General features: G+C 44.3%; 1 protein-coding gene across 2 annotated transcripts in view; it reads right to left on the minus strand.

The window, feature by feature from the left end:
* Nucleotides 1-27819, minus strand: part of LOC110489401 (CUB and sushi domain-containing protein 3) — a 650169-nt gene that overhangs the window by 348609 nt on the left and 273741 nt on the right. The gene's annotated exons all lie outside the window — the stretch shown is intronic.

A 27819-nucleotide genomic window follows, 5' to 3' on the forward strand; every position in this document is an offset into this window, starting at 1 on the left:
TATAAAGACAATATGCATAAAGTCCCAGAGGGATAGCTACAGTGCCTTCAGAAAGCATTCACGCCCCTCGACTTTTACCACATGTTGTTGTGTTACAAAGTGTGATTGAAATGGATTTGGTCCTTAATAAAAGACTAAGCCGTTGAGGGGGGGGGGGCTCTAGCTCTGCTACCTTTCACCGTAGATATGGAAGTGTGATTGAAATGGATTTGGTCCTCAATAAAAGTCTAAGCCGTTGAGGGGGGAGGCTCTAGCTCCGCCACCTTTCACCGTAGATATGGAAGTGCGACATCGGAGGATGCGGTGGATTGAGACAAAAAAAACAGATATCTCTAGTTTAAACTTACATATTTGTGTCAATCGACTCTAGATTGCGATCTACACAAAATACTTTGTAATATGAAAGTTGAAGAAAAATATCAATTTAATATAATCCTTTTTAAATTCAGGCTGTACAACATTTTTTTGGGGGGAAAAGTCAAGGGGTGTGAATAGTTTCTGAAGGCAGTGTATATCCACCCATTAAAAATGTCACACTCGTATACCTTAATATACATAAAGAGTACAAAGTGTATCTGGTCCTCGCCCACAACACGTCCGGAAGACAAGTAGCCTGCCTCTGAAGTGTGCAGGTGATTTGTCCACGTGACTGTGCAGCACGGAGGAGGAGGAACAGAGCACAGAGGTCATACACAGACCTCTCTCGCCCCCCTATACCTCACACCCCCCACATCCTCCGGCCTTTATTGATGACTGACGGGATGTGTCATTAAAGGACACGGTCACATGAATCAAGGCTGACTGGCCGCCACAAGCTGGAGCTGTGCCATATCATTACCATTATCAATCTAAATTCTTCTGCATTACCCACACTGGAACAGAGGCAGAGACATCAGACCCCTCTGGCTCAGAGCGCTGTCGGGTTTAACCTCAAACCCCCCTCCAATGCTAATTCTCTTCAACGCTTTTTTATTTATTTATTTATTTTTATTTTACCTTTATTTAACCAGGTAGGCAAGTTGAGAACAAGTTCTCATTTACAATTGCGACCTGGCCAAGATAAAGCAAAGCAGTTCGACAGATACAACAACACAGAGTTACACATGGAGTAAAACAAACATACAGTCAATAATAAAGTATAAACAAGTCTATATACAATGTGAGCAAATGAGGTGAGAAGGGAGGTAAAGGCAAAAAAAGGCCTTGGTGGCAAGGTAAATACAATATAGCAAGTAAAACACTGGAATGGTAGTTTTGCAATGGAAGAATGTGCAAAGTAGAAATAAAAATAATGGGGTGCAAAGGAGCAAAATAAATAAATAAATTAAATACAGTTGGGAAAGAGGTAGTTGATAGGGCTAAATTATATGTGGGCTATGTACAGGTGCAGTAATCTGTGAGCTGCTCTGACAGTTGGTGCTTAAAGCTAGTGAGGGAGATAAGTGTTTCCAGTTTCAGAGATTTTTGTAGTTCGTTCCAGTCATTGGCAGCAGAGAACTGGAAAGAGAGGCGGCCAAAGAAAGAATTGGTTTTGGGGGTGACTAGAGAGATATACCTGCTGGAGCGTGTGCTACAGGTGGGAGATGCTATGGTGACCAGCGAGCTGAGATAAGGGGGGACTTTACCTAGCAGGGTCTTGTAGATGACATGGAGCCAGTGGGTTTGGCGACGAGTATGAAGCGAGGGCCAGCCAACGAGAGCGTACAGGTCGCAATGGTGGGTAGTGTATGGGGCTTTGGTGACAAAACGGATTGCACTGTGATAGACTGCATCCAGTTTGTTGAGTAGGGTATTGGAGGCTATTTTGTAAATTACATCGCCAAAGTCGAGGATTGGTAGGATGGTCAGTTTTACAAGGGTATGTTTGGCAGCATGAGTGAAGGATGCTTTGTTGCGAAATAGGAAGCCAATTCTAGATTTAACTTTGGATTGGAGATGTTTGATATGGGTCTGGAAGGAGAGTTTACAGTCTAACCAGACACCTAAGTATTTGTAGTTGTCCACGTATTCTAAGTCAGAGCCGTCCAGAGTAGTGATGTTGGACAGGCGGGTAGGTGCAGGTAGTGATCGGTTGAAGAGCATGCATTTAGTTTTACTTGTATTTAAGAGCAGTTGGAGGCCACGGAAGGAGAGTTGTATGGCATTGAAGCTTTTCAATGAGGAACATTTGAAATTGGAATTGCAATTTGGTTTACTTTATGAATAGACTGGAATTTAAACAGAATTGATCCCAACCCTGGTATAGACCACATCCTAATTTGGGTTATACAGAACATGTACAGTATGCAGGTGGGAAAATGTTAGGAACAGGTCCAATGTATAGAACGACACAGAAGTCCCAAAACGATAGCAGTGTGCAGCAGGTGTGGTGCTCTGCCTGAGTAAAACCATTTCATAATAAAACATTTATGGATGGCAAGCCTTAAAAATGTAGAAGCGTTTGTGATAGAAGTCATCTGTGGAGGAACTGTCGTCTACTTGATCTAGCACCTACAGTACATTAGCAGTAAATTAGTACATTAGTACATTAGCAGAGCAAGAGGCAACCCCAGTTTATGTGAGAGAAGATCACTGGCCGCGTGGAGGGTTAGTGTCATGGATCCCCCTGGAACTTTCTTTGCGCACACCTGGCCCCTATTCCCACTGATTAGATTTTGTATATATGTGCCCTTTGTTCACCATGGTGCTGTCAATTAATTGTTACTATGTCAAATTGTGCGTGTGACACAGCACAGGCTGTGTGTTTTGGGCTTTCGTATGCCTGGTGGATTGCGCATATGATCACGGGCCTCGTCCCGTGTGTTAATCATTGTGCTCGAGTGCATTTATTCAAGGTACTCCTCGCTCTTTTGTTTGGGTTTCAACCCTATGTTTTATGTACTTGTTTGTTTGGTCTTCGTCCCCATGCCCTTGCACGGCACACTGTAATTTGGGGCGTAATAAAAAACCCTATTATGCATTCTGACGTCTGTCTCCCGAATCATTGTTACCAACATGACAGAATAATCGACCATTGAAGGAAACAGGGGGAATGGTCTGACCGATGACACTGTGACTGGTCTGTCCGGCGCCCCGCTGTAATTTCGTCAGCTGCAACTGAGTTGTCCGACGCCGCCACCTCGGGTCCATCCGACAACGCAACTTCAGCAGTCACAAATGGCCCGTCCCACGTCGCCACCTCGGGTCCATCCGACAACGCAACTTCAGCAGTCACAAATGGCCCGTCCCACGTCGCCACCTCGGGTCCATCCGACAACGCAACTTCAGCAGTCACAAATGGCCCGTCCCACTCCGCCACCTCGGGTCCATCCGACAACGCAACTTCAGCAGTCACAAATGGCCCGTCCGACGTCGCCACCTCGGGTCCATCCGACAACGCAACTTCAGCAGTCACAAATGGCCCGTCCGACGCCGCCACCTCGGGTCCATCCGACAACGCAACTTCAGCAGTCACAAATGGCCCGTCCCACGCCGCCACCTCGGGTCCATCCGACAACGCAACTTCAGCAGTCACAAATGGCCCGTCCCACGTCGCCACCTCGGGTCCATCCGACAACGCAACTTCAGCAGTCACAAATGGCCCGTCCCACGTCGCCACCTCGGGTCCATCCGACAACGCAACTTCAGCAGTCACAAATGGCCCGTCCGACGCCGCCACCTCGGGTCCATCCGACAACGCAACTTCAGCAGTCACAAATGGCCCGTCCGACGCCGCCACCTCGGGTCCATCCGACAACGCAACTTCAGCAGTCACAAATGGCCCGTCCGACGTCGCCACCTCGGGTCCATCCGACAACGCAACTTCAGCAGTCACAAATGGCCCGTCCGACGCCGCCACCTCGGGTCCATCCGACAACGCAACTTCAGCAGTCACAAATGGCCCGTCCGACGCCGCCACCTCGGGTCCATCCGACAACGCAACTTCAGCAGTCACAAATGGCCCGTCCGACGTCGCCACCTCGGGTCCATCCGACAACGCAACTTCAGCAGTCACAAATGGCCCGTCCGACGCCGCCACCTCGGGTCCATCCGACAACGCAACTTCAGCAGTCACAAATGGCCCGTCCCACGCCGCCACCTCGGGTCCATCCGACAACGCAACTTCAGCAGTCACAAATGGCCCGTCCCACGTCGCCACCTCGGGTCCATCCGACAACGCAACTTCAGCAGTCACAAATGGCCCGTCCCACGTCGCCACCTCGGGTCCATCCGACAACGCAACTTCAGCAGTCACAAATGGCCCGTCCGACGCCGCCACCTCGGGTCCATCCGACAACGCAACTTCAGCAGTCACAAATGGCCCGTCCGACGCCGCCACCTCGGGTCCATCCGACAACGCAACTTCAGCAGTCACAAATGGCCCGTCCGACGTCGCCACCTCGGGTCCATCCGACAACGCAACTTCAGCAGTCACAAATGGCCCGTCCCACGCCGCCACCTCGGGTCCATCCGACAACCCAACTTCAGCAGTCACAAATGGCCCGTCCGACGTCGCCACCTCGGGTCCATCCGACAACGCAACTTCAGCAGTCACAAATGGCCCGTCCGACGTCGCCACCTCGGGTCCATCCGACAACGCAACTTCAGCAGTCACAAATGGCCCGTCCCACGCTGCTACCTCGGGTTCATCCGACAACGCAACTTCAGCAGTCACAAATGGCCCGGCCGACGCCGCCACCCCCGGGCCGGTTGGGTTTCAACCCTGTATTTTATGTACTTGTTTGTTTGGTCTTCATCCCCGTGCCCTTACACAGCACACCGTAATTTGGGGTATAATAAAAAAAAACGTATTACGCCTTCCTGCGCCTGTCTCCCGAATCATTCATGCCAGTGTGACAGTTAGGGTACCAGCGCCGTGTTTCCCATCCAATAATATACATTTTAATTAAATTAGTCAAAAACACTATGAAATAACACATTTGGAATCATGTAGTAACCAAAAAAGTTACAAATATTTGAGATTCTTCAAAATTGGCTATCCTATGCCTCGATGACAGGTTTCATACTCTTGGCATTCTCTCAACCAGCTTCATGAGGTAGTCCCCTCGAATGCATTTCAATATTAATTTGTGGAATTTCTTTCCTTCGCATTTGAGCCAATCAGTTGATTTGTAACAAAGCAGGGTTTGTATACAGAAGATAACCCTATGGGAAAAGACCAAGTCCATATTATGGCAAGAACAGTTCAAGTAAGCAAAGAGAAACAACAGTCCATCATTACTTTAAGACATGAAGGTCAGTCAATGTGGAACATTTTAAGAACATTGAAAGTTTCTTTAAGTGCAGTTGCAAAAACCATCAAGCACTATGATGAAACTGGCTCTCATGAGGACTGCCATGGGAAAGGAAGACCCAGAGTTACCTCTGTTGCAGAGGATACATCGGCATTTAACTGTACCCTCAGTATGCAGCCCAAGTAAATGCTTCACAGAGTTCAAGTAACAGACACATCTAAACATCAACTGTCATGGTTGAACTGCTGCAAAGAAAACACTACTAAAAGACACCAATAAGAAGAGACTTGCTTGGGCCAAGAAACACGACCAGTGGAATTCTGTCATTTGGTCTGATGAGTCCAAATTTGAGATTTTTGTTTCCAACTGCCGTGCCTTTGTGAGAATCAGAGTAGGTGAACGGATGATCTCTGCATGTGTGGTTCCCAACGTGAAGCATCAAGGAGGAGGAGGTGTGACGGTGTGGGAGTGCTTTGCTGGTGACACTGTCAGTGATTTATTTAGAATTCAAGGCACATTTAACCAGCATGTCTACCAAAGCGTTCTGCAGCTTACACCATCCCATCTGGTTTGCTCTTAGTGGGATTATCATTTGTTTTTCAACAGGACAATGACACAACACACACCTCCAGGCTGTATAAGGGCTATTTGACCAAGAAGGAGAGTGATGGAATGCTGCATCAGATGACCTGGCCTCCACAATCAGCTGACCTCAACCCAGTTGAGATGGTTTGGGATGAGTTGGACACAAGAGTGAAGGAAAAGCAGCCAGTAAGTGCTCAGTACATGTAGGAACTCCTTCAAGACTGTTGGAAAAGCATTCCTGTTGACTGCCTCATTTTGTTGAACTCTTTTTTGGTTACTACATGATTGCATATGTGTTATTTCATAGTTCCGATGTCTTCACTATTATTCTACAATGTAGAAAATAGTAAATATAAAGAAAAACCCTTGAATCCCTTGAATGAGTAGGTGTGCCCAAACTTTTGACTGGTACTGTAATTCTAGCAGATCGACAGTGCTGTCACACACACACACACACACACACACACACACACACACACACACACACACACACACACACACACACACACACACACACACACACACACACACCCTCATCACCGCCCCTCCACCCTCCCCCTTCCCCCTATCCCTACCTTCTCCTAAATCACTGTAAAAGGCAAAGGAAAGTTTTATATGGATAAGTGTAATTTAATCAACATATCTCACGCCAAGGTGTCTGTAAACACAGGGAGTGGTAAACAACCATGTTGTCAGTGAATGGAGAAGGGATAAGTATGGTTTACTGCATATAGGTTTAAAGGGATAGTTCACCTAAACTTCAAAATTACATATTACTTTATGGACAAAGACAGAATGCATTCTATGCTTTGGTTTTGTTAACATTGCCATGTTGTAATTTGGGTGAACTATCCCTTTAACACCAGTAGTATGTCTACTTGGTACATAAAGATCATGCTGGAAGTGGTACCCTATGAGTGAATCATGGTTGGGCACTTAATAATGTGTTCATTTTGATTGATACCAGTGGTTGGTGAACTAGCCCAAAACGGCCACTTCATGTCATTCAATTAAGTGCTACAGCTGTGAACACATAAATCCCAGTACACTACACTACTCTACTCTGTGGTATTCAGGGGTCTTTTCATTCTTGTCCCTGTCAGAATAATTGTCATGATTATTCAAAAGCCTAGAGTGTGTCATGGAGATGAGGAGATGTGAACAGACCACACCATGTCTGAGGCTTACCCTTACAGAAAAACCTAATTATTTCACATGTGGAACATTACATGATTTTACTTGAAATTTCACATGTGAAATCATGTGAATGTGTGTTTTTGGAACACTTAACACGTTGCTTTACATGTTGTCACGTTATCACATTAACTTTGTATAATATCATGAAAACATGTTTTTGGAACAATTCACGTGATAACATCTGAAATTCATGTGGTTTTTCCGTAATTCCTCTCCACCACCAACTACACCGTCAGTCAGTCCTCTTTTCTTTAACTTTCTGTGATAAAGAAGGTAGTGTGTTGATTGTACTGTAGTATGGGCTGGGGCCCATGGTGCAGAGACTGTGACGTCCCGAATGGGACTCAGGAGGTAATTGATTACACATGCCAGTCTCAAAGCTGTGGCATTTTCTCAGTCTCCCCTTCATTTGCGGAAATATAAATGACATAAACATTGGCTGCATGAGAGAAGATAGAGAGAGTGAGAGAGGTGAAGAGAAGATAGAGAGAGTGAGAGAGGTGAAGAGAAGAGAGAGAGAGAGAGAGAGAGGTGAAGAGAAGAGAGAGAGAGAGAGAGAGAGAGAGCGAGATAGGTGAAGATAATAGAGAGAGAGAGAGAGAGAGAGAAGTGAAGAGAAGAGAGAGAGAGAGAGAGGGAGAGAGAGTGAGAGAGAAAGAGAGAGAGAGGTGAAGAGAAGAGAGAGAGGGAGAGAGAGAGAGAGAGAGAGAGAGATGTGAAGAGAAGAGAGAGACCAAGAGAGAGAGAGAGAAAAAGAGAGAGAGAGAGAGAGAGAGACAGAGAGAGACAGAGAGAGAGAGAGAGAGAGAGAGAGAGAGAGAGAGGTGAAGAGAAGAGAGAGAGAGAGGTGAATAGGAGAGAGAGAGAGAGAGAGAGAGAGAGAGAGAGAGAGAGAGAGAGAGAGAGAGAGAGAGAGAGAAAGAAAGAAAGAAAGAAAGAAAGAAAGGAAAGGGGGAGAACAGAGAGTGTGAGAGAGAGGAAGGGAGAGCAGAAAGAGAGAGGAAAGGAGAGGAGAGAAGAGAGAAAGAGAGGGCCACTGCCCCCACAGCAACAGTGTGGGACTATTCACTGAGGCATTTACAATGAATTTCCTGTCTTTCTGGGTTCTGAAAGCCGTTCAAGGTCTCAGAAATAACACAGTTTGAATTGATAGTGACAAGAAGAGGCAACAGTGGTGAGACTTTTAAGGGGGCTACGTAGCAACAATGTTGCCAATTTGTCATCAAAGTACTCAAGCATTCTGAATGCAATTCTAATATTAACTTTAACATCCCTGCAGTGCTGGCTGAAAGGGCATCACTCAGGCACGCACACACGCACACACACACACTATGTTAGTATTCTGATATTTCATTACTTCTTATTGTTGTTGCATTGTCGAGAAGAAACCTGGAAGTAAGCATTTCGTTGGACAGTGTATACCATGTGTGTCCCGTACCTACGACTAATTACATTTGAATCTTGAAACACATACACATACAAAAGTCAAGACACTGGATTAAATTAATGTGCTAAAGACTTATGTCTCTCTTAGCCTCTCACAGGGGATGATGTCATCCCCTCTGAACACATAAACACACACACACACACACACAGAAAAAGACACACACACACGGGGAGGGGAGAAACAGAGAAGCAGGGCTGGCCTCTGCATCAGCTCTGGGCTCCAGGCAGGCAGTGTACGACTCTGGCAGATGCCTCATCAATCACCACCCAGGCCTCAGAGACGAATGGGAGGCCGCTGGGAAGCGGCGCGCGTCTCTCCATCAAACTGATGTTTTGAAAGTAAGTAATCAGTGTTCTCCATGGGCACTCCTTCTGTGGCAGAGCCCTCCACCTTCCTCCTCTGCACCACTCCCTTCCTCCCTCGTTCCCCTCCCTCTCTCCGACTCCTCTCCTGATGCACTGACTGCCTCCTCGCACTTTGATACAGCGAGTCAAGGCCTCTCCACCCCATTGGATTCTGGGAACTATATTTCATCTGTTTCATCGCTGCATGCAGGGTCGACATGGAGCTGTCCAAAATGCAGTCTGGGCTCCGTGTGTAGTGGGTCATACCTTTTGCGCAAGAACCGCAACCAAACACAACAGTCATTTGCTGTAATGCTCTAAAATCTAAAACACTGTGGTCAAAACAAATAGGGGGATGCGTTTTTCTGAGGCTGAGATTTTATTTATCCAAATGATATCCTCCCCTGCAGTAAATGGCTGCCAGAGGCCTCATTTGCAAGCCATAATACAATTCTTCCAGTCTCAGAACAACATTAATGGATCTGAGAGAAAAAGGGGAAAACATTACTCAACCAGGGCCTAGCTTTTCTTTACAAATAGACAGGAATAACAGAGTACCATTTCAGTGTTTCCAATATAGTACATATCTAAACCCTTCAGCAACAATACAAAATTGTTGCAGTTAAGCAAGACTTGAATTTGAATGATTACATTACTGTACATATAGGGTCGTCATAGTTAATCAGTCAACTCAAGTGAACTTTTTGACATTTTTGTGCACACATTTTTTTTATTGTTATTAATCGTATTGTCTGAAAGTGTTCAAAATACACAGAAAAGATCCCAAATACATAATATATACTGCTAAAAAACAACAATGTAAAAACAAGTTGACATCGAGGTTAAAGAAATTGTGCATTCTCAATTTACCAACTTTTTATAACCGTTACTTTAGACGAAATCCAGACGTCAATATACCTGTAAAATATATTTTTTTAATTAAAAATCTTAAATCACAGCTTAATTTGAGCAAATTCAGAATTTGCGATTAATCACTGCAGATCCTGCGATTAACTTGATTACATTTAAAAAAATTGTTTTACATCCCTAGTCTGTGAGGTGTGGCTGTTTGGTACCTGAGGCAAAGTGTATAATGCTGTATCAATGTATTGAAACACATGACTCATTCATAAGTGAAGAATTTCTTATTATAATACATCCTTACAAATAGGACAATCCCTACGTAAATGGTACCCTGTGTGAGGACTATCCTCTCCAATGCTAATAAAAGTTGTGCTCTCCCCTTGCTCTATCCAGACATTCCTGTTGCTGCTGGTCCCTCTTGAAATGAACACTGAGTTTGGGTTCGACCCAGCACCTCCATTCCATTGGCTATCAGACTTGAGAAACAGGAAGGCAACTTGGCACAGAGGATAATAAATTGACTTTCTAAAGGCAGCTAATGACCTCACAATGCTTTCACCCAGAAGCATAATTCATCACTATTCTCAGACCCCACAATATACATTTCAATGATGTATCCTTGCACTGTAAACAAATACTTAAAGGCGTTTGGCTGACCACCCTGGCAATCTTATAACATAATCAGATTTAGGGAAGCTACCAAGATTTAGGGGATTGATTAAAGCTATTTGGGCAACGATAAAGTTGTTCAGAGATTTTGACAGTGTTGAAAAATTCAAACCCCTGCCAGATGATGGTCTCATGCCAATCTTTCCTACTAACCATTGGAATGTTAGGCCGGTTTGACCAAAGCTACCAGTTTTTTTTCTTCTTCTTCTATATAGATATCTAACACAATAAAACCAACTATACAAGGAGGTCAACTATACAGTGAAATTATTGTATTGATTCAATATAAAGACTGCCACAGGGGGGCTTGGTCTTCCTAAAGGTGATGCTGACTTCAGATCAGGTTCAATTGCATACACCCTCCTTTCGCAATGACTCTTGGTTTGACCGTCATTCAAATGTGCAAAATCAGAAATCTGGTCCCCTACTGTGTTCTGGAGCCAACAATAGAATGACAGAATGTATTAATAGGCGAAATAAACCTTTGAGTATGAGTAATAAACACATACCGGACATTCCAAAACACAATACCTAATTAATTTACTGTTACACGAATCTGGAGCATCTGCTTTAAAAAGAGGCTTGTTTTAAATCAAGAAAATATACAAAATCAGAAATACAGCCAAACTACCCTATTACACACAAAACCAGGGAGGTGTGAGAAATCTGACAATTCATTTTAGAGAAAATAAGTGGAGACTGAAGAGATTTCCAATACAACTGAAATCCCTCCACTATTTACTGTATTATAAACACATAAAGTTGCTGGAATAAAAGGTTGCCTGCAGGTGCTCTGCTGATGCTTGACAGACTTTTCCATTTATTATGACACATTTTTTAAAGTTCTGCTGAAGAACCCTCGATCAATTAATCCCAAGGTGACGTGGCTGAGTAACAAATTCAATTGTCTCCCAGAAGTGTAGTTCAGCTTAGTTGTATTCCTTCGTGTTTGACCCATGCTGTAGATGAGAAATAGAATGAGAACCTCTCAAGTGGATAAATCAAAAGATTGTCAGACATACAGCAAGTACGTTTATTCCTGACAAATGTGTCATTCACAGCCATTATGTAAGGATGTTTCCTGAATCAGTTGCATCTGTAGAAACGCTAATAAAAGAGGAAAACAATGTCCATAGTAGGCTCTGACATAGAATACACAAATGTTACCATGGTAGCCACCATTAAAAAGGGATATAATTAGGGTAATTGTGACTAATCTTGACACCTCTGGCTCCAGATAGTGCACAGAAATTAAAGTGACCTTTGTCATCAGCATCTTGTGATGTCATTAACATCCTCAGAATAGACAGCTCACCGGCAGGATGAGCTTCTATTATTGTTAGTAACAGCACAAAAGCAGAATATTGTATTTGTTTCAATGCACTTTTACTCTGCTTCATGGGGCAATGGAAGTAATCAATCAACGTCTGAGAACATCGACCAAGAAATGTTTGTTTTCCTATACAAAAAAGAAACCTAACAGTTTGGGCAACAAGCGATTCCACCAATTTCTGAAACACTCTCAGCATGCTACCGTATGGCCTGTCAGGAGTCTGTAGACCATTGAAGTACTTTATAGAGTACCTAGCAAACTGGATTCCTATGAAAAAGATGATTGACTTGAAATGAAAAACCAATACAGCTACCCATGGCATGCAATATGACCTTACAATAACAAACTAAAACAGTGGATATCCTCACATGGACACATTTTATCTTATGTTACAGCATGGTATGTTCCCCTTATGCAGCACTCATTATGCCTGTGTTAGTGAGGGAAAACAGCTCTATTATGGTGTTCCAGAAACAAAGACAGACATCACATCTATCTCAGAGAATATTACGCAGTAGCCATGTTCTGTATGATCACCTTGCCTGTCTGTCTTCTTCTTATATATATATATATACTTTTTTTCACCTTTATTTAACCAGGTAAGCTAGTTGAGAACAAGTTATCATTTGCAACTGCGACCTGGCCAAGATAAAGCATAGCAGTTCGATACATACAACAACACAGAGTTACACATGGAATGAACAAAACATACAGTCAATAATACAGTAGAAAAAAGAAAACAAAGTCTATATACAGTGAGTGCAAATAAGGTCAAATAAGGGAGTTAAGGCAATAAATAGGCCATGGTGGCGAAGTAATTACAATACGGCAATTAAACACTGGAATGGTAGATGTGCAAAAGATGAATGTGTAAGTAGAGATACTGTGGTGCAAAAGGAGCAAAATAAATAAACACAGTATGGGAATGAGGTAGATAGATTGGCTGTATACAGATGGGCTATGAACAGGTGCAGTGATCTGTGAGCTGCTCTGACAGCTGGTTCTAAAAGCCAGTGAGGGAGATGGGAATCTCCAGCTTCAGTGATTTTTGCAAATTCGGTCCAGTCAGTGGCAGCAGAGAACTGGAAGGAAAGGCGACCAAAGGAGGATTTGGCTTTGGGGTGACCAGTGAGATATACCTGCTGGAGCGTGTGCTACGAGTGGGTGCTGCTATGGTGACCAGCGAGCTGAGATAGGGCGGGGCTTTAACGAGCAGAGACTTGTAGATAACCTGTAGCCAGTGGGTTTGGCGACGAGTATGAAGCGAGGGCCAGCCAACGAGAGCATACAGGTCGCAGTGGTGGGTAATATATGGGGCTTTGGTGACAAAACGGATGGCACTGTGATAGACTACATCCAGTTTGCTGAGTAGAGTGTTGGAGGATATTTTATAGACGACATCGCCAAAGTCAAGGATCGGTAGGATGGTCAATTTTACAAGGGTATGTTTGGCAGCATGAGTGAAGGAAGCTTTGTTGCGAAATAGGAAGCCGATTCTAGATTTAATGTTGCATTGGAGATGCTTAATGTGAGTCTGGAAGGAGAGTTTACAGTCTAGCCAGACACCTAGGTATTTGTGGTTATCCACATATTCTAAGTCAGAGTCGTCCAGAGTAGTGATGCTGGATGGGCGGGCAGGTGCGGGCAATGATCAGTTGAATAGCATGCATTTAGTTTTATTTGCGTTTTAGAGCAGTTGGAGGCCACGGAAGGAGAGTTGTATGGCATTGAAGCTCGTCTGGAGGTTTGTTAACAGGGCCAGAAGTATACAAAATGGTGTTGTCTGCGGTGGACTAGAGGTGGATTAGAGAATCACCAGCAGCAAGAGCGACCTCAATGATGTATACAGAGAAGAGAGTCGGCCCGAGAATTGAACCCTGTGGCACCCCCATAGAGACTGCCAGAGGTCCGGACAACAGGCCCTCCGATTTGACACACTGAACTCTATCAAATAAGTAGTTGGTGAACCAGGCGAGGCAATCATTTGAGAAACCAAGGCTGTTGAGTCTGCCAATAAGAATGTGGTGATTGACAGAGTCAAAAGCCTTGGCCAGGTCGATGAATACAGCTGCACAGTAATGTCTCTTATCGATGGTGGTTATGATATCGTTAAGGACCTTGAGCGTGGCTGAGGTGCACCCATGACCAGCTCGGAAACTAGATTGCATAGCGGAGAAGGTACGATGTGATTCAATATGGTCAGTAATCTCTTTGTTAACTTGGCTTTCGAAGACCTTAGAGATGCAGGGTAGGATAGATATAGGTCTGTAGCAGTTTGGGTCTAGAGTGTCTCCCCCTTTGAAGAGGAGGATGACCGCAGCAGAATTTTTGGTGGTCTTCCTAAACCAGGATTCAGACACGGCTAGAATATCCGGGTTGGCAGAGTGTGCTAAAGCAGTGAATAAAACAAACTTAGGGGGGAGGATTCTAATTTTAACATGCATGAAACCAAGGCTATTACAGTTACAGAAGTCATCAAAAGAGAGCGCTTGGGGAATAGGAGTGGAGCTAGGCACTGCAGGGCCTGGATTCACCTCTACATCCCCAGAGGAACAGAGGGGGAGTAGGATAAGGGTACGGCTAAACGCTATGAGAATTGGTCGTCTAGAATGTCCGGAACAGAGAGTAAAAGGAGGTTTCTGGGGGTGATAAAATAGCTTCAAGGTATAATGTACAGACAAAGGTATGGTAGGGTGTCAATACAGTGGAGGTAAACCTAGGTATTGAGTGATGATGAGAGAGATATTGTCTCTAGCAAAATAATTGAATCCAAGTGATGTCATCGCATGTGTGGGTGGTGGAACTGAAAGGTTGGATAAGATATAATGAGCAGGGCTAGAGGCTCTACAGTGAAATAAGCCAATAAACACTAACCAGAACAGCAATTGACAAGGCATATTGACATTAAGGAGAGGCATGCTTAGTTGAGTGATCATAAGGGTCCAGTGAGTAGTGAAGTTTGTTGGGGTAACGGTAGCAAGCTAGCATAGAATGGAGGTCTGTTTTTAGCCACCTCATGCGTTTCCGCCTGTAGATTCATGGGGTTCCGTGTGGTAGAGGGGATCAATCCAATTGGCAAAATAGATATGGTTATAGTGACCCAAGAAAAAATTGTCCGATAGACCTATTCAGATAGCAGCCTATTCAGATAGACAGCTAGCGTAATCGCATTGAAGCTCGTCTGGAGGATTCTAAGTCTGCGGGCCGCAGATGGGCGTTCAAGGTAACGTCGCGACGGAGGGGCCAGTTGGATAATTCCCTCGGGCAGATAACATCGGTAGTCCAGTCGTGAAGGCCCGGTGGGGCTCCGCATCGGCAGTAAAACGGGTTCGGATAGGTGATTGTAACCCAAGAGTGGCTGATGGAACTCTTCAGCTGGCTAGCTCTGGGATAATTGATGTTTGCGCCAGGGGATCGACGTAAGCCAATAGTCACACGGATAGCAGCTAGCTAGCTGCGAGATCCAGGTGTAAATGTCCAGAGCTTGCGGTTGAAATCCGGGGATATGGAGAGAAAAATAGTTCCGGTATGTTCTGGTCTGAGTAGCGTTGTACAAAACTGCCGATAGCTTTTTGAGCTAAAGGATAGCTGATGACCACAAACTGTGGCTAGCTGAATACTAACGTTAGCCAGTAAACTGGCTAGCTTCTGGCTAGCTTCTGGCTAGCTTCTGGCTAGCTTCTGGTTAGCTTCAGAATGCCGAGAGTGTGCAAAGCTGTCATCAAGGCAAAACGGGGCTACTTTAAAGAATCTCAAATATATAATATATTTTGATTTGTTTAACACTTTTTTTGGTTACTACATGATTCCATATATTTCATAGCTTTGATGTCTTCACTATTATTAGACAATGTAGAAAATAGTCAAAATAAAGAAAAACCCTTGAATGAGGTGTTTCCAAACGTTTGACTGGTACTATATACAGTGGGGAGAACAACTATTTGATGCACTGCTGATTTTGCAGGTTTTCCTACTTACAAAGCATGTAGAGGTCTGTAATATTTATCATAGGTACACTTCAACTGTGACAGAAGGAATCTAAAACAAAAATCCAGAAAATCACATTGTAAAGATTTTTAAGTAATTAATTTGCATTTTATTGCATGACATAAGTATTTGATCACCTACCAACCAGTAAGAATTCCATCTCTCACAGACCTGTTAGTTTTTCTTTAAGAAGCCCTCCTGTTCTCCACTCATTATCTGTATTAACTGCACCTGTTTGAACTCATTACCTATATAAAAGACAGCTGTCCACACACTCAATCAAACAGACTCCAACCTCTCCACAATGGCCAAGACCAGAGAGCTAAAATTCTAGACCTGTACAAGGCTGGGATGGGCTACAGGACAATAGGCAAGCAGCTTGGTGAGAAGGCAACAACTGTTGGCGCAATTAGAAAATGGAAGACGTTCAAGAGGACGGTCAATCACCCTCGGTCTGGGGCTCCATGCAAGATCACACCTCGTGGGGCATCAATGATCATGAGGAAGGTGAGGGATCAGCCCAGAACTACACGGCAGGACCTGGACAATGACCTGAAGAGAGCTGGGACCACAGTCTCAAAGAAAACCATTAGTAACACACTACGCCGTCATGGATTAAAATCCTGCAGCGCACGCAAGGTCCCCCTGCTCAAGCCAGCGTATCTCCAGGCCCGTCTGAAGTTTGCCAATGACCATCTGGATGATCCAGAGGAGGAATGGGAGAAGGTCATGTGGTCTGATGAGACAAAAATAGAGCTTGTTTGGAGGAGGAAGAAGGATGAGTACAACCCCAAGAACACCATTCCAACCATGAAGCATGTAGGTGGAAACATCATTCTTTGGGGAAGCTTTACTGCAAAGGGGACAGGACGACTGCACCGTATTAAGGGAAGGATGGATGGGGCCATGTATCGCGAGATCTTGGCCAACAACCTCCTTCCCTCAGTAAGAGCATTGAAGATGGGTCGTGGCTGGGTCTTCCAGCATGACAACGACCCGAAACACACAGCCAGGGCAACTAAGGAGTGGCTCCGTAAGAATCATCTCAAGGTCCTGGAGTGGCCTAGCCAGTCTCCAGACCTGAACCCAATAGAAAATCTTTGGAGGGAGCTGAAAGTCTGTATTGCCCAGAGACAGCCCCGAAACCTGAAGGATCTGGAGAAGGTCTGTATGGAGGAGTGGGCCAAAATCCCTGCTGTAGTGTGTGCAAACCTGGTCAAGAACTACAGGAAACGTATGATCTCGGTAATTGCAAACAAAGGTTTCTGTACCAAATATTACGTTCTGATTTTCTGATTTTTCAAATACTTATGTCATGCAATAAAATGCAAATTAATTACTTTAAAATCATACAATGTGATTTTCTGGATTTGTGTCCGTTTCTCACAGTTGAAGTGTATATATGCCCCATTAAAAAAATGTAGAACCAGGAATAGATATAGCCCTTGGTTCACTCCAGACCTGTCTGCCCTTGACCAGCACAAAAACATCCTGTGGCGTTCTGCATTAGCATCGAATAGCCCCCGTGATATGCAACTTTTCAGGGAATTTAGGAACCAATATTCACAGGCAGTTAGGAAAGCTAAGGCTAGCTTTTTTAAACAGAAATTTGCATCCTGCAGTACAAACTCAAAAGTTCTGGGACACTGTAAAGTCCTTGGAGAATAAGAGCACCTCATCCCAGCTACCCACTGCTCTGAGGCTAGGAAACACTGTTATTGAGAATTTCAATAAGCATTTCTCTACGGCTGGCCTTGCTTTCCACCTGGCTACCCCTACCCTGGTCAACTGCCCGGCACCCTCCACAGCAACCCGCCCAAGCCCCCACCATTTCTCCTTCACCCATATCCAGATAGCTGATGTTCTGAAAGAGCTGCAAAATCTGGACCCCTACAAATCACCCAGGCTAGACAATCTGGACCCTCTCTGTCTTAATTTATCTGCCGAAATTGTTGCAACCTCTATTACTAGCCTGTTCAACCTCTCTTTTGTATTGTCTGAGATTCCCAAAGATTGGAAAGCAGCTGCGGTCATTCCCCTCTTCAAAGGGGGGGTACACTCTTGACCCAAACTGCTACAGACCTATATCTATCCTACTCTGCCTTTCTAAGGTCTTCAAAAGCCAAGTCAACAAACAGATTACCGGCCATTTCGAGTCCCACCATATCTTCTCCGCTATGCAATCTGGTTTCAGAGCTGGTCATGGGTGCACCTCAGCCACGCTCAAGGTCCTAAATTATATCTTAACCACCATCGATAAGAAACAATACTCTGCAGCCTTATTCATTGACCTGGCCAAGGCTTTCGACTCTGTCAATCACCACGTCCTCATCGGCACACTCGATAGCCTTGGTTTCTCAAACGATTGCCTCTCCTGGTTCACCAACTACTTCTCTGATAGAGTTCAGTGTGTCAAATTGGAGGTGGATCAGAGACTCACCAGCAGCAAGAGCGACATCAATGATGTATCCAGAGAAGAGAGTCGGTCCAAGAATTGAACCCTGTGGCACCCCCTCTGGTTTCAGAGCTGGTCATGGGTGCACCTCAGCCACGCTCAAGGTCCTAAACGATATCTTAACCACCATCGATAAGAAACAATACTCTGCAGCCTTATTCATTGACCTGGCCAAGGCTTTCGACTCTGTCAATCACCACGTCCTCATCGGCACACTCGATAGCCTTGGTTTCTCAAATGATTGCTTCTCCTGGTTCACCAACTACTTCTCTGATAGAGTTCAGTGTGTCAAATTGGAGGGCCACCTGGTGAGTCTCTGATCCACCTCTACGCAGACGACATCCTTTTGTATACTTCTGGCCCTTCTTTGGACACTGTGTTAACAACGCTCCAAACGAGCTTCAATGACATACAATTCTCCTTCCATGGCCTCCAATTGCTCTTAAATACAAGTAAAACTAAATGCATGCTCTTCAACCGATCGCTGCCTGCACCTGCCCGCCTGTCCAACATCACTACTCTGGATGGTTCTGACTTAGAATATGTGGACAACTACAAATACCTAGGTGTCTGGCTAGACTGTAAACTTTCCTTCTAGACTCACATTAAGCATCTCCAATCCAAAGTTTAATCTAGAATCGACTTCCTATTTCGCAACAAAGCATCCTTCACTCATGCTGCCAAACATACCCTTGTAAAATCCTCGACTTCGGCGATGTCATTTACAAAATAGCCTCCAATACCCTAGTCAATAAATTGGTTGCAGTCTATCACAGTGCCATCCGTAATGTCACCAAAGCCCCATATACTACCCACCACTGCAACCTGTACGCTCTCGTTGGCTGGCCCTCACTTCATACTCATCGCCAAACCCACTGGCTCCAGGTCATCTACAAGACCCTGCTAGGTAAAGTCCCCCCTTATCTCAGCTCGCTGGTCACCATAGCAGCACCCACCTGTAGCACGCACTCCAGCAGGTATATCTCTCTGGTCACCCCCAAAACCAATTCTTACTTTGGCCGCCTCTCCTTCCAGTTCTCTGATGCCAGTTCTCTGAAACTGGAAACACTTATCTCCCTCAGTAGCTTTGAGCTGTCAGAGCAGCTCACAGATTCTGCACCTGTACATAGCCCATCTATAATTTAGCCCAAACAACTACCTCTCCCCCTACTGTATTTATTTATTTTGCTTCTTTGCACCCCATTATTTCTATCTCTACTTTGCACATTCTTCCACTGCAAATCTACCATTCCAGTGTTTTACTCGCTATATTGTATTAATTTCAGCCACCATGGCCTTTTTTTTTAACCTTTACCTCCCTTATCTCACCTCATTTGCTCACATTGTATATAGACTTATTTTTCTGCTGTATTATTGACTGAATGTTTGTTTTACTCAATGTGTAACTCTGTGTTATTGTATGTGTCGAACTGCTTTGCTTTATCTTGGCCAGGTCGCAATTGAAAATCAGAACTTGTTCTCAACTTGCCTACCTCGTTAAATAAAGGTGAAATAAAAAATACAAAAATTCTCTCAACTAGCTTCATGAGGTAGTCACTGGAATGCATTTCAATTAACAGGTTTACCTTGTTGAAAGTTAATTTGTGGAATTACTTTCCTTCTTAACGCCTTTGAGGCAAGCAGCTGTGTTGTGACAAGGTAGGGGTCGAATACAGAAGATAGCTCTATTTGGGTAAAGACCAAGTCTATATTATGGCAAAAACAGCTGAAAAAGCAAAGACAAACAACAGTCAATCATTACTTTAAGACATGAAGGTCAGTCAATGCGGAAACTTTGAAAGTTACTTCAAGTGTAGTGGCAAAAACCACCAAGTGCTATGATGAAACTGGCTCTCATGAGGACCAAGAGTTACCTCTGCTGCAGAGGATAAGTTCATTAGAGTTATTTGTACCTCAGATTGTAGCCCAAATAAATGCTTCACAGAGTTCAAGTAACAGACACATCTCAACATCAACTGTTCAGAGGAGACTTCGTGAATCAGGCCGTCATGGTCGAATATCTGCAAAGAAACCACTACTAAAGGACACCAATAAGAAGAAGAGACTTGTTTGACTCAAGAAGCCCGAGCAATGGACATTAGACCAGTGGAAATCTGTCATTTTGTCTGATGAGTCCAAATTTGAGATTTCTGGTTCCAACTGCCATCAGTAAGATGCAGAGTAGGTGAACGGATAATCTCTGCATGTGTGGTTCCCGCCGTGAAGCATGTAGGCGGAGGTGTGATGGTGTGGTTGTGCTTTCCTGGTGACACCGTCTGTGATTTATTTAGAATTGAAAGCACACTTAACCAGCACGGCTACTAAAGAATTCTGCCACAATACGCCATCCCATCTGGTTTGCGCTTAGTGAGACTATTGTTTGTTTTTCTACAGGACAATGACCCAAAACACACATCCAGGCTGTGTAAGGGCTATTTGACCAAGCAGGAGAGTGATGGAGTGCTGCATCAGATGACCTGGTCTCCACAATCACCCGACCTCAACCAAATTGAGATGGTTTGGGATGAGTTGGACCGCAGAGTGAAGGAAAAGCATATGTGGGAAGTCCTTCAAGACTGTTGGGAAAGCCTTCCTCCTGAAGCTGATTGAGAGAATGCCAAGAGTGTGCAAAGCTGTCATCAAGGCAAAGGGTGGCTACTTTGAATCTGAAATATAAAATGTATTTTGATTTGTTTAACACTTTTTTGGTTACTACATGATGTCCTCACTATAATTCTAAAATGTAGAAAATAGTAAAAATAAAGAAAAACCCTTGAATGAGCAGGTGTGTCCAAAGTTTCGTCTGGTACTGTATATATTTGCTAAAAAATAAATGGGGGATTGGAAGTGATGCAGACACCTACACCTTAATCACTTGAAGTCACTGCTTCTTCAATCAAAGGAAGCTGTTTGAAAGCTGTTTCAGAGGTAAGGGCGATATATGTGAGGTTTGTGAACAGGTTTACATTTTCAACACTCCTTTGATCACAGGATCCCGACCCATCATTCACGACAAGTTCATTTCGGTGGTATTTATGAAGCTTGTAGTAATCCACCGGCCCAAAGAGAGGCGCTGTTGCTGTATCAAGTCCAGTCTACTGACAATTGGGCAGACAACTAGTTTAGCGGAAAGAGTGATAAATGCCTTTGTCTAAGCCTTCTCATGCATTGTCAGTTATCTTATGCCAAAATTAAACTAAACTTTTCTTCCTCATATTCTCATACATGTCCACATATTCACTGTTTGCAAATATTCTACTCTTGCCATCGTTGTCCTGTGAAGTTTCAGTGACGATAACAAATTACTTTTCCACTCTTTAAATGATCCACGTTGCGACCCAGGGCCAGTGGTGCACCATGGGAGGAAGTTAATTATTGTTCTATGGCTCCGGCTCGTGATTGAGAGTCCAATGCCTCATTCATAAACTGTTGCCTGTACCATCATGGTTCTGCATGAAAGATCTGGGAGACAACTACCTTCAATGGCAATCAATAGTCATAGTGTGCTGTCAGACATATCTTCAGCTAGTTCAGACAGGCTTGTTGTTAAACAACAGCTGCTTGCTTTTTGCTCGTCACCTCAACAGTCAGTCTATAATCTTCAGGAGAGGGAAAGGTAAGGTGGCTGGTGGCTGTACCCATATATTTGTAATGCTTTGCCCAGGGACACTGCCATCACTCCACCTTTACCTGCTGGAACATGGCAGCCATCCCAGAGATGAGGAACGGGGGGGGGGGGGGGGGGGGGGGTGTTGTAAGTCTTGCCAAGATTCTTTGTTGTCCATAAACCAAGTCATACATGATGAGGCAGAAATATACTAAGACTGTTCCACAGATATGAAAGATATCATGTCTGCTGCATACTTAAAGAACCCAGAATATATGGTGCAAGCATGTATGTTTGTATAAAGGGCAGATGTAAACTCTTTCAAAGATAATTTGTAAAAATCCAAACAACTTCACAGATCTTCATTACAAAGGGTTTAAACACTGTTTCCCATGCTTGTTCAATGAACCATAAACAATTAGTTAACATGCACCTGTGGAACGGTCATTAAGACACTAACAGCTAACAGACGGTAGGCAATTAAGGACACAGTTATGGACACTAAAGAGGCCTTTCTACTCACTCTGAAAAACACCCCCAAAAAAATGCCCAGGGTCCCTGCTCATCTGCGTGAACGTGCCTTAGGCATGCTGCAGGGAGGCATGAGGACATCCAGGGCAATAAATTGCAATGTCCTTACTGTGAGACGCCTAAGACAGCGCTACAGGGAGACAGGATGGACAGCTGATTGTCCTCGCAGTGGCAGACCACGTGTAGCAACACCTGCACAAGATCGGTACATCCGAACATCACACCTGCGGGACAGGTACAGGATGGCAACAACAACTGCCCGAGGTACACCAGGAACGCACAATCTCTTCATCAGTACTCAGACTGTCCGCAATAGGCTGAGAGAGGCTGGACTGAGGGCTTGTAGGCCTGTTGTACGGCAGGTCCTCACCAGACATCAACGGCAGCAGACAGGACTGGTAAAAAGTGCTCTTCACTGACGAGTCGTGGTTTTGTCTCACCAGGGTTGATGGTTGGATTTGCGTTTATAATTGAAAGAATGAGCGTTTCACCGAGGCCTGTACTCTGGAATGGAATCGATTTGGAGGTGGAGGGTCCGTCATGGTCTGAGGCGGTGTGTCACAGCATACCCGGACTGAGCTTGTTGTCATTGCAGGCAATCTCAACCCTGTGCGTTACAGGGGAGATATCCTACTCCCTCATGTGGTACCCTTCCTGCAGGCTCATCCTGACATGACCCTCCACAGCATGACAATGCCACCAGCCATACTGCTCATTCTGTGCGTAATTGTCCACAAGACAGGAATGTCAGTGTTCTGGCCAGCGAAAAGCCTGGATTTCGATCCCATTGAGCACGTCTGGGACCTGTTGGATCGGAGGGTGAGGGCTAGGGCCATTCCCCCAGAAATGTCTGGGAACTTGCAGGTGCCTTGGTGGATGAGTGGGGTAACATCTCACAGCAAGAACTGGCAAATCTGGTGATGTCCATGAGGTAGAGATGCACTGCAGTACTTAATGCAGCTGGTGGCCTCACCAGATACTGACTGTTACTTTTGATTTTGACCCCCCACCCCCCCTCTTTGTTCAGGGACACATATGTCTCAGTTGTTGAATCTTGTTATGTTCATACAAATATTTATACATGTTAAGTTTGTTGAAAATAAACACAGTTGACACTGAGAGGACGTTTCTATTTTTCTGAGTTTATTAACTCTAGGTATTTTGAGCACTTTTCTTCTGGGATGCTTACTTACTTTCATTGCTTTACTGGGAAGCTTAGCAACCCCCAAAACCTTCTCACTGCTCTAGCTCATCTGACCTGTGTTGATTGACCGTTTTCTGGGCCAATCAGAGGGCCGAGTGTGCATTTCACTAGCCAATCTGTTCTATGCAACTGAGAAACTGTCTCTGGCTGTGTGAAGAGTAATCCATGGAGACTGTGCCACAAAATCAGTGACAAAACGTTACAAAACCTGGCCAGATGATTTCAACTCATCAGTCTGAAATCAAAGTCGAGTCCCGAGTCTTGAGTCTCATGTTATTTTATTGTATATCAAGTCTATCGAGTCCACACCTCAGGCCTTTACTGATGAGTTTGTGCTAAAAGACATTGGTCAGTGGCCAGTGGTTTTGGGGGACTCTGTCAGTACTAGTATCAGTGCATTTAGCACATACAGTTGGGGTCGGAAGTTTACATGCGCCTTTGGCCAAAAACATTTAAACTCAGTTTCACAATTCCTGACATTTAATCAGAGTAAAAAATCCCTGTCTTAGGTCAGTTAGGATCACCACTGTATTTTAAGAATGTGAAATGTCAGAATAATAGTATTTCGGTCCATTCCTCCTGACAGAGCTGATGTAACTGAGTCAGGTTTGGAGGCCTCCTTCCTCGCACACGCTTTTTCAGTTCTGCCCACACATTTTCTATAGGATTGAGGCCAGGGCTTTGTGAAGGCCACTCCAATACCTTGACTTTGTTGTCCTTAAGCCATTTTGCCACAACTTTGGAAGTACGCTTGGGGTCATTGTCCATTTGGAAGACCCATTTGTGACCAAGCTTTGACTTCTTGACTGATGTCTTGAGATGTTGCTTCAATATATCCACGTAATTTTCCACCCTCATGGTGCTATCTATTTTCTGAAGTGCACCAGTCCCTCCTACAGCAAAGCATCCTCACAACATGATGCTGCCATCCCCCGTGCTTCACGGTTGGAATGGTCTTCTTCGGCTTTCAAAGCGTCCCCCTTTTTCCTCCAAACATAACGACGGTCATTATGGCCAAAAAGTTATATTTTGTTTCATCAGACCAGAGGACATTTCTCCAAAAAGTACGACCTTTGTCCCCATATGAAGTTGCAAAACGTAGTCTGGCTTTTTTATGGCGGTTTTAGAGCAGTGGCTACTTTCTTGCTGAGCGGCCTTTCAGGTTATGTCGATATAAGACTCGTTTTACTGTGGATATAGATACTTTTGTACCTGTTTCCTTCAGCATCTTCACAAGGTCCTTTGCTGTTGTTCTGGGATTGATTTGCTCTTTTTGCACGAAAGTACGGTTATCTCTACGAGACAGAGCGCATCTCCTTCCTGAGCGGTATGACGGCTGCGTGGTCCCATGCGTGCTATTGTTTGTACAGATGAAAGTGGTACCTTCAAGTGTTTGGAAATTGCTCCCAAGGATGAACCAGACTTGTGGAGGTCTACAATTTGTTTTCTGAGGTCTTGACTGATTTATTTTGATTTCCCCATGATGTCAAGCAAAGAGGCACTGTGTTTGAAGGTAGGCCTTGAAATTTCAGCCCCAAGTACACCTCCAATTGACTCAAATGATGTCAATTAGCCTATCAGAAGCTTCTAAAGCCAAGACATAATTTTCTGGAATTTTCCAAACTGTTTAAAGGCACAGTAAACTTAGTGTATGTAAACTTCTAACCCACTGGAATCGTGATACAGTGAATTATAAGTGAAATAATCTGTCTGTAAACAATTGTTGGAAAATGGTCGGTAGGGATGTCCTTGTCTCATCGCGCACCAGCGACTCCTGTGGCGGGCCGGGCGCAGTGCGAGCTAACCAAGGTTGCCAGGTGCAAGGTGTATCCTCCGACACATTGGTGCGGCTGGCTTCCGGGTTGGATGCGCGCTGTGTTAAGAAGCAGTGCGGCTGGTTGGGTTGTGTATCAGAGGACGCATGACTTTCAACCTTCGTCTCTCCCGAGCCCGTACGGGAGTTGTAGCGATGAGACAAGATAGTAGCTACTACAACAATTGGATACCATGAAATTGGGGAGACAAAAGGGGTAAAAAATTTTTTAAAAAGGGGTAAAATTCAAAAAAAAAAAAAAGATTGTTTTGGGGCATGTCTGTGTGTGTGTGTGTGTGTGTGTGTGTGTGTGCGCGTGTTTGCACGTGCTTGTATAGGTGTGTATACAGTGGGGCAAAAAAGTATTTAGTCAACCACCAATTGTGCAATGTCTACCACTTAAAAAGATGAGAGAGGCCTGTAATTTTCATCATAGGTACACTTCCACTATGATAGACAAAACGAGAGAAAAAATTCCAGAAAATCACATTGTAGGATTTTTTTGTTAATTTATTTGCAAATTATGTTGGAAAATAAGTATTTGGTCAATAACAAAAGTTTATCTCAATACTTTGTTATATATATTATATATATTATATATTGGCAATGACATCAAATGATTTCTGTAAGTCTTCACAAGGTTTTCACACACTGTTGCTGGTATTTTGTCCCATTCCTCAATGCAGTCTCCTCTAGAGCAGGATGTTTTGGGGCTGTTGCTGGGTAACACCGACTTTCAACTCCCTCCAAAGATTTTCTATGGGGTTGAGATCTGGAGACTGGCTAGGCCACTCCAGGACCTTGAAATGCTTCCTACGAAGCCACTCCTTCGTTGCCCGGGCGGTGTGTTTGGGATCATTGTCATACTGAAAGACCCAGCCACGTTTCATCTTCAATGCCCTTGCTGATGGAAGGAGGTTTCCACTCAAAATCTCACGATACATGGCCCCATTCATTCTTTCCTTTACATGGATCAGTTGTCCTGGTCCCTTTGCAGAAAAACAGCCCCAAAGCATGATGTTTCCACGCCCATGCTTCACAGTAGGTACGGTGTTCTTTGGATGCAACTAAGCATTCTTTGTCCTCCAAACACGACGAGTTGAGTTTTTACCAAAAAGTTATATTTTGGTTTCATCTGACCATATGACATTCTCCCAATCTTCTTCTGGATCATCCAAATGCTCTCGAGTAAACTTCAGACGGGCCTGGACATGTACTGGCTTAAGCAGGGGGACACGTCTGGGACTGCAGGATTTGAGTCCCTGGCGGGTAGGCTTTGTTACTTTGGTCCCAGTTCTCTGCAGGTCATTCACTAGGTCCCCCCGTGTGGTTCTGGGATTTTTGCTCACCATTCTTGTGATCATTTTGACCCCACGGGGTGAGATCTAGCGTGGAGCCCCAGATCGAGGGAGATTATCAGTGGTCTTGTATGTCTTCCATTTCCTAATAATTGCTCCCACAGTTGATTTCTTCAAACCAAGCTGCTTACCTATTGCAGATTCAGTCTTCCCAGCCTGGTGCAGGTCTACAATTTTGTTTCTGGTGTCTTTGGTCTTGGCCATAGTGGAGTTTGGAGTGTGACAGTTTGAGGTTGTGGACAAGTGACTTTTATACTGATAACAAGTTCAAACAGGTGCCATTAATACAGGTAACGAGTGGAGGACAGAGGAGCCTCTTAAAGAAGAAGTTACAGGTCTGTGAGAGCCAGAAATCTTTCTTGTTTGTAGGTGACCAAATACTTTTTTTCCATAATAACTTGCAAATAAATTCATTAAAAATCTTACAATGTGATTTTCTGGAATTTTTTCTCTCGTTTTGTCTGTCATAGTTGAAGTGTACCTATGATGACAATTACAGGCCTCTCTCATATTTTTAAGTGGGAGAACTTGCACAATTGGTGGCTGACTAAATACTTTTTTGCCACACTGTATGTGTGTTTGTCTATAATATGTGTGTGTGTGTGTACATGTATGTGTGTGTATGTGTGTGTGTGCGTGTGTGTGCGGCTGTGCGTGTGCAAGGGTGTTTGGTGGGTGTTTCGTTATGGCTGTGTGAGCTGGCGGCAGAGACAGATATTTGCATGATGAATGGCAGGTCTGGGTAAGTCCCAGTAGATGTAAATTAAACAAAGCTCCTTTACTTCCAATATTTGCCAAGCCCATTCACTTTGATCTTTGCACAGTGTGTAATAGCTTGTATTTTGGCAGGTTTCAATTTGGCTTGGTTTTTGTGCATCAGTAATAAACCCTGGTATTTGGGTAAAGACTTTTCATTGTTGACTGCGGCGGGTAGAGTGGGCACAGTGTCTGGGCAGAAAAGAGGCGTGTAAGGGGAATTCTAAACAGAATTCTAATCATGTTTCTTTATTCAGTCCCAAGTAAAGTCGCCTTGAGATTTGAATAATGGGTCAGTTTTACCATCATGTTTATTGCTTGTCATCATACATGTGTTTCTTTTTAACGTCTATTGTTGTTATAATTGTAATAGAATGCAGATTGCTGTACAGTTTTATGTTGATGATTTATGGAGATCACACTGCCTTTCAAAGG

This window comes from Oncorhynchus mykiss, chromosome 32 (genome assembly GCF_013265735.2).
Source record: "Oncorhynchus mykiss isolate Arlee chromosome 32, USDA_OmykA_1.1, whole genome shotgun sequence".
Lineage (NCBI taxonomy): Eukaryota > Metazoa > Chordata > Actinopteri > Salmoniformes > Salmonidae > Oncorhynchus > Oncorhynchus mykiss.